We start from the raw sequence: 13387 nt of genomic DNA, 5'->3' as shown, positions 1-13387 counted from the left end.
AGTCCTTTCCCCTATATATCCTTGGCTGGACAAAGGATTCATTGTGATTTGGGGGGTGAGAGGATTTCTCCATCAGTATTTGATTTAGTGCATCTTCTAGTTCTGTTTGGAGTTTTGTGGACAAGAGCTTGGCTGCATTGCTTTCTGTTACTCTGCCATACTAGCTTCACTTCTGTACTATTTATTAACTCTTATTTAGTAATCGGTTTAGTAATTAGGTGATCACTTCACACTAATGTGATCTCCCCTATCCATTCTGCCCACTCAGATTTACCCATGCTTCAAAGCCCAGGTCTTCCGTGAAGTCTTCCTTTACTGCTGCAAGCCCCAAAGATTTCTCTCTCCCTACTCAATTCAGCATTTAATTATAAATATTACCTCATTTTGCCCAGTAGATCGTAATCCCCCTAAGTGAAGGGCAAGCAACATTTCTTATATTTTTCTCTGTTCTATGTCACCTAGTACAGTGCTAAGCATATACTAGGTGCTAAACACATAGATGAGATAGTTTATTTCAAGGAGGTTCAATTTAACTCAGCCAACATCCATAAAGTACCTGTGTGCTAGTCAATGTGCCAAGTCCTAAAGGATACAGAGATATAAGTAAATAATCCTTACTTCCTTGGAACTTAAAATTATAGTGGGGATAGTCAAAGGATAAACAAAACATAGACTTACAGCCCAGATCTGTTCTGGTGAGGCAAGAATGGTTTCCCGTTTTTTTTGGCTTTGTATCCCCAGCAGCTAGCCTTGGGCTTTACACCCAGTAGATACTTAATAAATGTTCACTGAATTGAAACGAATTCAATCTCCCCCTAACTGTGATGACTCTGTCCCAGAGAAGTGTTTTCCTTTTGGAGGCTTTTTTTCATCATCAGTTCAACTCCACCTACCTACCTTCCTTAGATACAAAGCTTGTGACACTGACCTAACAAACACTTCTTCATTCTTCTTCTTTTTTTCCTGCACTGATAAAGTCTTGGATTCAGCAGTTCAGGGAACACAACAGATTAACTTCTTCCTCTTCCTAAACATAACCAAGCTCTGAGTGGGCACAAGCTACTTGTGAAATAACAACCTATCTGATAATAGCAAGATTGGCTTCCTAAAAAAACTATACAGAGCAGCTTGAATTAGACTCAAAGTCTACTGGAGTTAGATGCCCTATCTTTTGTTGTGTTGTGTTTTAAAAAACAAAGATCCAAGTTAGCTCTTTTCTGTGGAATGGATTGTCTTGAAGTAGTATTTGGATGTTAGCTTGCCAGGGTCAGAATAAGTATTATTTGCATTTTAATTTCCTTATTTGCTAATATTTTAAAAGGCTCTCATATCTTTCAAGCAATCTCATAATTTTGACATACAGACGAGAAATAACCCATTGTTTAGGAAATTAAATGCAAATTATTGTTTAAAATTCAAAGCCCTACATTAAAAATATATTACTCCTTTTATGCACTTCACACTTCCAGACACACTGGATCGATCACCTTTCATTCCCTGATTTCATCCTGCCTTTTTCTGATTTTCTGGACTTGGTACAAACTTTTCATCTCCACTTCCCATTCCCTGGCTTCTCTCAAATCTCATCTAAAGTCTCACCTCCTACAAGGAGCCTATTCTAGATTTCCTCGTTCTTAGTGCCTTCCCTCTGAGATTATCCAACTTAACTTGGCATATACTGTCTGTGTATAGTGACTACATGTTCCCTGAGAGTGAGCTTCAGAGCAGTTTTTAGAGCCTTAGCACAGTGCCTGGTACATAGTATTTAATAAATGTTTACTTGTTAACTTGACTATCTCCTTATGCTTAAAAAGCAAATCTCATACATTTTCACCTACTGAAATCCTTCATGACCTAGCATAGTTATTACTTCCTCCATGAACCTTCTTGTTATCCAATCAAGTTATGAATGATGATTCCCATTTTGTAGTTATTTGTGAATGTCATATATCAATACTACTAGATTATATGCTTCTCATGTTGTATCTTTAGTACTTACCACAGTACAAAGTACAATGTAACTGTTAAATGTAAAGTGAACTTTCTAGCTGAAAAGTAATACAAAATGGCTGTAATCAATGTATAAAGATTGGATAAAATCAGATAATATGTTCAACAGAAGAAATTATTGGCAACAAAATCAATGTTTCTGATAAAGGAAAGATAATTATGCACAAGATCCACTGTCTCTCGAGCAGAAGATTAGGGGAATATATTTGCACTAATTACAGTACAACACAAGAAAAGGCAGCACACAGCATGTGGTAGATGGGAAGTCAACTAACTAGGTAGTCAAGAAAACCTGAGTTCATTTCTGATCGGTGTGATCTTGGGTACCCTTTTGGTAACTCAGGCAACACTGATGCTCTAAACTGCAAACAGAGTTCCCCACAATACTGAAATCACTAGTCCGGTCCCAAATAAAAACAATACAACAAAGGTTTGCTATCTCCCAACTCTGTGCCTTCCACACTAGTCTGCTTCTCATGCCTATAATGTTCCATCCTCTTGGAATTTCTTGCTCCCTTCAAAACTACAGTATTAAGCACTGCCTTGTTAAACAGGCCTCTGCTCTTTTCCCTAGTTCTCAAGGCCACTGCTGTACAAATCACTTTGTAGTTTTTTTGGATATATGTCCTGCATTTACTTATCTATGAATAAACTGTATCTCCCCAGGTGGATGGAAACTCTTTCATGGCAGCGACAATCTCACTTCTGCATTTATTTCCCAAGTGTTAGCACAGTGGTACATACTGGTACATAGTGAGGACTTAATAAATGCCTGATGACTGATCTACAATTCTTAAGAAATTGATACACACCTCTGAAAGGATGTGTAAAAACATTACAGGGTAAAAGACATGCTCTACAGTACAACAATATATGTAAAACAAAATATGTAAGGGGAGTAAGTCTAATGTGTGTAATAGGGAGTAAGGTGAAATACGGCTGGAAAGGTACCATGAAGAAAAACTGCAGGCCTTGAATATCAGACTAAGAAGCTTACATTCAGAAGCCAGAGGAGTGTCATGGTTGGAACAGCAGACCCATACAAGATTGCTTGGGTAAGGAAAACTGCTTGGAGCAGGAAAAAACTAGAGACAAGATGAATAATTTGCCTAATATGGAAGTCTGTCAGGTGGGAGATGATATGGCCTGAGCTAGCACAGCAGGAGGTGACAAGGGCCTGGTCTTCGATGGTGGCAACGGGAGTAAAAAGATTTAAAAGATATTGTGAAAGCAAAATCAGAATTTGGTAACTAATTCCTGGGGGCAAGACAGACTATTCCTGAAGGGCCCAACTGAAGGATGGCACGATGATGGGCCTATGACAGAAAGGGTAAATTTGTGGAGGTAAGCTTATGAGTTGAATTTTGCCACATGTTGAATTTGATGTGTGAGAAGGGGGATGTCCAGAAGGCAGTTGGGAAAAAAAAGAAAGAAAATGAAAACACACACTCGTGCGCGTGTAATAGGAGCACTAAGAAATGAAGGATGGAGATACAGATTTGGGAATAATCTGAGCAGAGATCATGGAAGCAACAACCTTGTTCAAATGCTGACTCCTCAGTTTCCAAATCACCAAGATGTGTATGTTGTTTAATAGAGGAACACAGGGCATAAATCTTAGGTTACGTGGGATAAAATAAGTGCGTGCCCCTGATGGTCTTCCTTGCCTTCTCACACAGAACATCCCACATGACTATCTTCTTAAATGTTAAGTGGCTGGGAAATACCAGAGGTACTATGTGTGCTTTCCTCCTACTTATCCTTGTATATAGCTTGCTTTTTGTGCACTCATTTGCATGTTATCTTTCCCATTCAATAATATGCTCCTCATGGACAGGCACTGCCATTTGTCTCTTTTTGCTTCCCCAGCACTTAGCATAGTGCCTGGCACAGAGTAGGTATTCAATAAATGTTTACTAACTGATAAGAGTGCAGACCTTGAACCTTGTTTGATTCAGATTCTACACCTGACACATCATGGCTGTGTGACCTTAAACAAGTCACTTGTTAAATAACCTCTCTTTTACTGTTCTGGGCTAACAACTGCAAAGTGTGATTTGCATTAGTAGGAGTTGTTTCCTTGCTTGGGATTTCCCTTTAGCAATGAAACAAGTCCAGTCTCTATCCCGGAAAGGTAAAGTGTTTACGAAATGTCAGTAATTGAAAAGACTTGAAACCCAATCAAATACAAGAGAAGTTGGAGAATATCAATATCAGAGGACAATTTCCAAAACTCAGCAGAAAATTATCTCATTCCCCAAGTGTATCAATAAGCCTTATACTTGACTTAGTATTCCTATGGAGATGATCCCTATGACCTTCCTGCCAATTAGGCTGTCCTCCTCAACTAGAATACAGAGTAAAAACCTCAAGCCCCACAGAATATAATTGAACAAGATCTAACAGCAAGACGATCACAGGCTCCTTCTACCACCATTTTATGATAAAGAAATAGGTCCAGAGAGCACTAGACACACAGCAATGTAGGAGACAGGGCTTCTCAAGTCTCAACACTTAAAAAATGTTTTTTTCATTCATTTACAACTGCTCCAGTGTGGGAGCAGACTTTCATCTTGGTTTATCTTTTTTTTTATTATTACTTTTTAATTTATTTAACTTTTAACATTCATTTTCACAAAATTTTGGGTTCCAAATTTTCTCCCCTCCCCCCACCCCAAAACACCAAGCATTCTGATTGCCCCTATCACCAATCTGCCCTCTCTTCTATCATCCCTCCCTTCCCTTGTCCCCATCTTCTCCTTTGTCCTGTAGGGCCAGATAACTTTCTATACCCCTTTACCTGTATTTCTTATTTCCTAGTGCCAAGAACAGTACTCGACAGTTGTTCCTAAAACTTTGAGTTCCAACTTCTCTTCATCCCTCCCTCCCCACCCATTCCCTTTGGAAGGCAAGCAATTCAATATAGGCCAGATCTGTGTAGTTTTGCAAATGACTTCCATAATAGTTGTGTTGTGTAAGACTAACTACATTTCCCTCCATCCTAACCTGTCCCCCATTGCTTCTATTCTCTCTTTTGATCCTGTCCCTCCCCAAGAGTGTTGACTTCAAATTGCTCCCTCCTCCCATTGCCCTCCCTTCCATCCTCCCCCCCACTCTGCTTATCCCCTTATCCCCCACTTTCCTGTATTGTAAGATACGTTTTCATACCAAAATGAGTGTGCATTTTATTCCTTCCTTCAGTGGAATGTGATGAGAGTAAACTTCATGTTTTTCTCTCACCTCCCTTCTTTTTCCCTCCACTAAAAAGTCTTTTGCTTGCCTTTTTCATGAGAGATAGTTTGCCCCATTCCATTTCTCCCTTTCTCCTCCTGATATATTTCTCTCACCGCTTAATTTCATTTTTTTAAAGATATGATCCCATCCTATTCAATTCACTCTGTGCTGTGTGTGTGTGTGTGTGTGTGTAATCCTACCCACTACCCCGATACTGAAAAGTTTCAAGAGTTACAAATATTTTCTTTCCATGTAGGAATATAAACAGTTCAACTTTAGTAAGTCCCTTATGACTTCTCTTTGCTATTTACCTTTTCATGCTTTTCTTCATTCTTGTGTCTGAAAGTCAAATTTTCTTTTCAGCTCTGGTCTTTTCATCAAGAATGCTTGAAAGTCCTCTATTTCATTGAAATACCAATTTTTCCCCTGAAGTATTATACTCAGTTTTGCTGGGTAGGTGATTCTTGGTTTTAGTCCTAGTTCCTTTGACTTCTGGAATATCCTATTCCACACCCTTCGATCCCTTAATGTAGAAGCTGCTAGATCTTGTGTTATCCTGACTCTATTTCCACAATACTTGAATTGTTTCTTTCTAGCTGCTTGCAATATTTTCTCCTTGACCTGGGAACTCTGGAATTTGGCCACAATGTTCCTAGGAGTTTCTCTTTTTGGATCTCTTTCAGGCGGTGTTCTGTGGATTCCTTGAATATTTATTTTGCCCTCTGGTTCTAGAATCTCAGGGCAGTTTTCCTTGATAATTTCATGAAAGATGATGTCTAGGCTCTTTTTTTGATCATGGCTTTCAGGTAGTCCCATAATTTTTAAATTGTCTCTCCTGGATCTATTTTCCAGGTCAGTTGTTTTTCCCATGAGATATTTCACATTATCTTCCATTTTTTCATTCTTTTGGTTTTGTTTTGTGATTTCTTGGTTTCTCATAAAGTCATTAGCCTCCATCTGTTCCACTCTAATTTTGAAAGAACTATTTTCTTCAGTGAGCTTTTGAACCTCCTTTTCCATTTGGCTAATTCTACTTTTGAAAGCATTCTTCTCTTCACTGGCTTTTTGCCTTGTTCTTCCTCATCCGAAAGGAAGGGAGGAAATATCTGTTCACCAAGAAAGTAACCTTCTATAGTCTTATTTTTTTCCCCTTTTCTGGGCATTTTCCCAGCCAGTGACCTTACTTCTGAGTTTTCTTTCCACCCCCACCTGGCCTCCAGATCCGCCCAGCCAGTGCTTGGGGTCTGAGATTCAAATGCTGCTTCCCAGCCTCAGGGCTTTGGGTGGGGGCAGGGCTGCTATTCAGTGTGAGATTAAGTTCAGGTGCTCAGGTGGTGGCAGGGCCGCCTCACAGGGCTCTGTTCCCTCCAGGGGTTTATGCAGAGACCTTCAACAATGGATCTGGGCTCCTACCTGCTTTGGGAGCCCCTGTCCGCTACTGCCTCCCAAGGGAGCCCGAGCCACGGGGACACCCCACTCCCCTGTCGGCCACCCAAAAAGACTCTCTCACCGACCCTTGTCACCTGTAGGTGGAGGGACCTGCGGGGCCACTGGAAATTTTGTCCCTGAAGCCTGCTGGGATCTGCTCCTCTCAGTGCCGCGTGGCCAAGGCAGGGCTGGGCTCGGCTCCAGGTCCGGTGTGCGACGACCTTTTGCATCAGGTTTTCAGGTCTCTCTGGAACAGAAATCTCGTCAGCTCCGTTGTTCTGTGGCTTCTGCTGCTCCCGAATTTGTTGGAGTTCTTCTTTACAGATATTTTATAGGGTGTGGGTTCGGAGCTAGCATATGTGTGTCTTTCTACTCCGCCATCTTGGCTCTTCCCCTCTTGGTTTATCTTTAGATCTTTAAACTACTGTATCAAACATTTAAATGATCCCAACAACATGATCTTTGTATTCTGTGAGTCATCTTAAATATTACCTATACTGGTCTGGATCTGTGTGTGTTCGTCCTTTGTTGCTGAGGAAGACCATGCCATCGGAGAAATGATGACATGACTTGCACTTGGCTTTGTTTTGAGTGAGGGAAGGCTGTGCAGGTCACCAGCCTCACTTGTCCTCCAAAGCCATCTGAATCCAGTGACCAGATATTCATCAGGATGATTGGAGATGACCCAGGATGCACTGGGAGACCTTGGCCCCTCTAGGCCAAGGTCTTTGCAGGCACTCACTTAGGGTGAGGCAATGCCCCTTCATTGAATAGGACTGTTTAAGAGGTAGGCAGGGCATGGCCCCTTTAATGAGGTGAAGAAAAAGACATTAGGCTGGGAGGGAAACAGCAACAGTTACTATTGATAATCACTCTAAAGCTAGGAGGGGCCAGAGGAGCCCTTAGGTAGGGCCCCACTGGTGTCCCAACTTCAGAGTGCCGTGGGTTTAAGATACTGGCTGGTTCTTCTCCTCTCCTCTGATAGAAAATAATTTTCAAGGAAAGGAATCATGGGGCACTGCAAGATCAGCTAAACAACTGGAACACTGAACAATACAAAGCAATTATGGCAAACATAAATCCTGGGTTCTTGTGTTCCCTCATCCTATGCAACTTGTCCATGTTCTCCTATGAATCCTCACGAGAGATGCTGGTGACCTTCCTCTGGATCCTGTGATATTGCATGACTAATTGAAGTTCAAGGGTTGTGTCTCAGTATGCGATCCATACCACCTCTTGCTGTGTCATAGCTTTCTTATGATATGCTTTACATGGCAACAAAAGTTGAATAGGCTGTAACCTATATACAGGCTGTAGGACGAAAGCAGAAAGCACCTACAGTCAAATAGTAAACCACTCTAGAAAAACTGATCCCTTCTGTAATAATTCATGAACTGGCTTACACTCAAAAAGCACAAAACTAATACTAAGAGTTAGAAGGAACTTTAAGGATCCTCTTTTTCCCTCTTTCCCAGCCCAAACTATAGTGTATACCAATAAAGTACCTATTTCTCCTTAAGGAAGAAAAAATGTAGGCTTATTCTTGGGCATTTATCTAGATATATAGCATCAGGATCAATTTTGAGAAACAAATATTAGTGTAACTATCTTGAATATATGAATTTCTGCTTTAGAGAAACCAATTCTTTTTTTTTTTGTGGTTCCCATTTGAATTAGCCCTTAAGGCTAAAAAAAAAAAAAATCCCAGATTTCTTTCAACATAATAGTTTTTTTGAGAAAATACATGACATAAAGATACTATGAATTCAATAGTTCTTGAATAAGTTTGTGTTTTATTAACCACAATGGCATCTAAGTACATTTGAAAATAACACTCATTTACAAAATATATTATTTATGCAGGGTACAGAAGAGATGTTGTTTATAGACCCAAAGACCCTTTGTAATAACTGGTCTATAGGCTAGGAATCACTATATGACTGCCTGTCAATGGTGGCAGTTAAACTGGACTGCATACAATAATGGTCACTTAGACGCCCTGTGGATATTTATGCCACATAAAGGATATCATGAGAGATGTGTGACACAAAGAAGGTGGTTACAGTCCCATACTGAGACACAACCCTTGAACTGCAATTTGTCATGCAAAATAAGGCGATCCAGCATCACTTGTGAGGATTCACAGGAGGACATGGAGGACTAAAGTTGCATAGGATGAGGGAACACAGATGATTACAGGCTGAAATCTTCACCAATGGGGGAAACACCCACATCAAGGAAATTACAAATCCACTGAAGAGAAGTGCTTCGTTACATTACCTTTCAAAGCTCCAAAACACAGCAAAGATATATTCAGTACACTATTTTAAAATCATTAAGAAATAAACAGCATAATATTAAAAAAAACAACAACTAAGCATTGCAAGGAACCTCAGAGGCCATCTACAGCATTCTCCTTAATAAAGTAGGTCAAGTTATTTCTTATGAACAGGTAAGAAGGGATAGACACAGCGTGTTCTGTCCCCTTCACCACTATACTGCTTGTTAGTCTAAACATTTATTAAATGTCAATATTGCACTGATGATGGAAGACATGTACTAATCCTTGCCTCCACAGGAGTTCATGCACTGAGACAAAATGTATTTTTCAAAGGCAAGTGATTCAATCAACCCACACAATTCAAGTGTCAAAATCTGTTACCACAAAATGAAAAGTCTGATAAAGCCTAACGCGTAGAAGAAAATGGATATCTCTTCTGTACTTCTTCCAGAAATCAGATATTTGATATGAAAGGAGAAGGCTGGGAACAAGACAACCAAAGAGACAGATGAGATGACAAGGAAGGTGGGGATAGTGTAGGCGGAACAAGACAATTAATATACTCAACTTCTGTATGGTGAATTAAAATGCAGCAACTGTGCAGGGGGAGCAAAATCAAACACGTCTTAGCTGCAGGGAAACCCAGACTCAAAAAACATAGTTCAGCTGTAGGTTTAACAAGCAACGAAGGATTATTAGCTGCCAGAAGGAAGAACATGGAGAATTTACACACGCATGCACAGACACACATGCAGACACATGCATACATGTGCACGTGCGCGCGCACACACACACACAACACCTTTCTCTAGAGACAAAATGCAAGCAAAATTCCAGAGCAGTCTACTAACAGGTGGAAGGTGACCTAGAACAATCTTGATAAAATCTAAGATGTAAAGAGACTTGGAGGAGCACAATAACAGGAGGAGAACACTCAGAAAAGGATTCAGATCCAGAAATCTTTCTTAAGCTCCCAAGGCATCATGCTGGGCTAATAAAACACAGTCCACGCTCTAAGTTTGTGAACTACTTAAAGAGACACAACAGTATGAAAAAGGCAAGCAATACAAGATTAACTAATAGTTCAAGAGAAAAGGAAGAACAGATTATAGACTGTGACAAAGAGGGAGTAAGAATGAAAAAGAATCATGAAGATTTACAGGGAACACCTGAAAAATCATGATCCTTTTTATGTTGCAATTAATGCAGTGGTAAAGTTATTTTAAAAGGTTAGCTGGCTGCGTGTTGGTTGTGTGGTTAGTTGGCTGCTCAATGATAAGCTTTTAATGCATTTTTAAGAAGCAGCAGCACGTGATTGCTGAATTAGCGCAACAGAAAGGACACGTGACTATTAGATGGTCAGGAAAGGTTCTGTCTAGAGCTTGGCGCAAGGCTTTGAAGGATGTGAGATTTAGAACGAAGAGAAGGGGAGAAGCATTCCTGACAGAGAGAAACTACTTCCTGATGTAGCGACTTTTTGGTCCAACCTCCGAGGAGATGCTGAGCATGGTGCAGAATGAAAACGGCACCCTAGAAGCAATATCACAGAGGCAATTAATGAGCAAATGTGGGGACAGAGAGTCAAAGGGAGTGAATACAAGGGAGCTTTGGCAAGCATGTGAGGGTTGCGTCCAAGATCCTGGACGGCAGGGAGAAGCTCGGATATTCTGGAACAACACTCTTAAGAGACAAAGGGAACAGCAGATTGCAGGTGCAGTCACAAAACATTGGCGGTTGGTCTTTTCACCTACATTCAGATTCCCATGGTAATCTTTACCTGTAGCTCCGACTCGGATTACAAAGGCTCATTCTGAGAAATAATGGTATGTGGTTTTGGTTGAAGGGGAATGCAGCAGATGCTTAATAAATGCTTAATGACTGACCTGTGTTTTTCTTGCTATATAAATACAGCCTGAAAATGCAGAAGCTCATCTTTCCTATAGAAAAGGATTTCCCATAGGTAGGGTTTTCCTCCTACTTGATTTTCCAATCTGAGTTTCTAACAAGTTCCAGGTGGTGGAATTAATGGGTTGATTTTTAAAAATCTACTTGCCTCACTATTGAGGAGATGTGAGATTTTAACATAAACATACAGAAGACATATACAGATGCAGCTGAATGATTTTCCAAGTATTTTGAACAAGAGAATCTCTGCAAGAAAATGATAAGTTTCATCATCATATGACTCCCAGAAATGAATGATTGGTGGTCATTAGATTAGGAAACGACTGCTATCACATGTTTACACTCACCTTTCTTCACTCCCAGGTTGTTCAGAAACAAAGATAAGATCTGTCCTTCAGTGAGTCCTGACTTTATTGGCTAAAATGGTATGAAAGAACTAGAGATTAGTACTAGTCTGAAAAAGAGGGACTGGACACCACTACTAGATGCCTGGAAGGGCAGAGCTCTCAGACTCAGCAGGTCTTGGTGGACAATGTAAAAGGAAATTCTATTTCTCTGCATGAGTTATGTCACAATAGTCCTCTGTACACAGCACCTGTCACCATAGTAACTACATGAAAACATGAGATCTGCTTTCATTCATCTAACTGAAACTTGGTAATAGGCGCACTTACAGGGAAATTCCTGCCATTTAAGATGCCAACAGAAAACAGTCTCTAAGAAAGCATTCTTCCATTTAGTATCTTCTCTACACTAATCACTTCTTACTAGGATAAGCTGATCTTCTAGGTTTCAAGCCTTTCATCATCTGCTTCCCACCTTTCCAGCGTGTTATTTTATATTACTTACCCCTACACAAAGCTTTCTATTCCTGTAAAACCTGCTAGATGCTACCCCTCCACAGTATTCCCTCTCTGGCCTGAGTCTTTGTGCAAGTGATCCTCTCTGTCTGGAACGCACTCTCTCATCTATGCCTAACTTCCTTTAAAGCACTGTTTAGATGCCATCTCCTACAGAAGGCAGGTTTTCTCTCGAACTGAATAGCTAGTATTCCTGATGGTGTTCAGACTCTGAGAACTTCCTTGAACTCCCCTTGAATCTTCCCACTTAATCTGGCCTTCTTACTCAAATCTAACCCCGCAATCTCCGGAGGCCCATAGCCTTTTTGTTAATAGCTGTGCCCAGGTCTCCTGGCACTCTCCACCCTTGATCCAATTAAAACCCCATTCCCCAGGCAGCTGACCAATCCCATCAAGATCCTCCCTAGATTAGATCTGTATTCACCCCAGGGTACTGGTCATTCCCATCAAGGCCTCAGGATTGCTCCACCTACTTCCCACCCAAGCCCTCCATTGTCTGACATCTCCTGATTGCCTCCAGCTGTTTCCAACCCTTGACTAGTCACCCCAGTCTCACTGAGGTGCTTCTTGGACTTCTCAAGATCCTCCCTAAACCCCTTGTCGCATCACCCTAGATTACCAGACCACCCCCAGATCCCTCCTACAGTCATTTCTGTATTTAAGTTCCATCTTGCCTCCATGAAGATGTTCAGATTCAATTCAGCTCAGACTGTCTAGCTGGGATTGGTCTAGCTGAGATTCCATCTGGCCTGCTTGTGAATATAAGCATTACAAATGCTTAGGAGGCTCCTTAAGAGTCGATCCAATATGACGAATCTTTAATAAGCCTTGTCTTCTTTGGCTTTAGGAAGCCTTGAGTCGAATTCATTCCAGCAGGACCTGGCATGGTGGTATTTTGGGGTCCCCAGCACCCCTCAGACCTCAACATATGGTTCCGGGGAGTGCAACAGAGACAACAACCCTGGGAAGTAGATATTATTATCCCCATTTTACAGATGTGGAAACCAAGGCAGGCAGGGTTTATGTGATTGGCCCAGGATGGCACAGCTAGTAAGTAGCCGAGGCTGAATTTGACTGCAGGTCCAGTTTTCTATCCACTGCACCTCTTACTACCCCTTAATTACTTTGTGTTAACTTTGAATTTACTTACTTGGGTACCTATGCCCTATGCTTCTCAATGTAAGATCCCTGAGGGAAAGAACTACATTGTTTTTGTCTTTGTATCCCTTGGTACCCTCATACACAGCAGGTGCTTCAATTTAATAAGCACTTGTTAAGAATAAGCTGAGCACTGGGGACTTCTTTAACCTGGACGACGGCACGCACAGGTGAAAATCTCTCAACTTAGGAAGATCAGCAACTCTGTAAATTTATAGTTTTAGCATCCCCAGTTTTCCTGCAAGGACCAACTGAAGTACCACCTCCTACATAACACCACTTCTGAAGGCGCCCCCCACACACTCCCAGAAAAATTACTTGGTATACATTTTGTATTTACTACCTCTGTAGAGACTGCTTTCCCCAAAAGAATGTTAAGCTTCTTCAAGGCAGGTAACTCCTGGCCTCTCTGTGCTTCACAATGGGCTTCCTAACACAAATCTGACCATATCACCGTCCCTACTTAGTTTATTCCTGCAGGATCACATAAAATCCTATCTGATTTTTAAAG

At 41.0% G+C, this 13387-nt stretch overlaps 1 protein-coding gene across 16 annotated transcripts in view; it reads right to left on the bottom strand.

Annotated features, from left to right (window-relative positions):
* Nucleotides 1–13387, bottom strand: part of HMOX2 (heme oxygenase 2) — a 35293-nt gene that overhangs the window by 8217 nt on the left and 13689 nt on the right. For 6 of the 16 annotated variants that reach the window (XM_072607497.1, XM_072607520.1, XM_072607577.1 and 3 more), the window contains exon 2: nt 11206–11275. The exons of 7 other annotated variants lie outside the window; for them this stretch is intronic. The gene's annotated coding sequence lies outside the window, so the exon portion shown is untranslated. Of the gene's footprint in view, nt 1–6767; nt 8370–11205; nt 11665–11707; nt 12093–13387 lie in introns of those variants that run through there. 3 more of the 16 variants (XM_072607529.1, XM_072607475.1, XM_072607547.1) reach the window with 3 other exon arrangements.

The sequence above is a fragment of the Notamacropus eugenii genome, chromosome 1 (genome assembly GCF_028372415.1).
Source record: "Notamacropus eugenii isolate mMacEug1 chromosome 1, mMacEug1.pri_v2, whole genome shotgun sequence".
Classification (NCBI taxonomy): domain Eukaryota; kingdom Metazoa; phylum Chordata; class Mammalia; order Diprotodontia; family Macropodidae; genus Notamacropus; species Notamacropus eugenii.
Note: the sequence above shows the minus strand (reverse complement) of the source record. Positions and strands in the feature narration are given on the sequence as shown.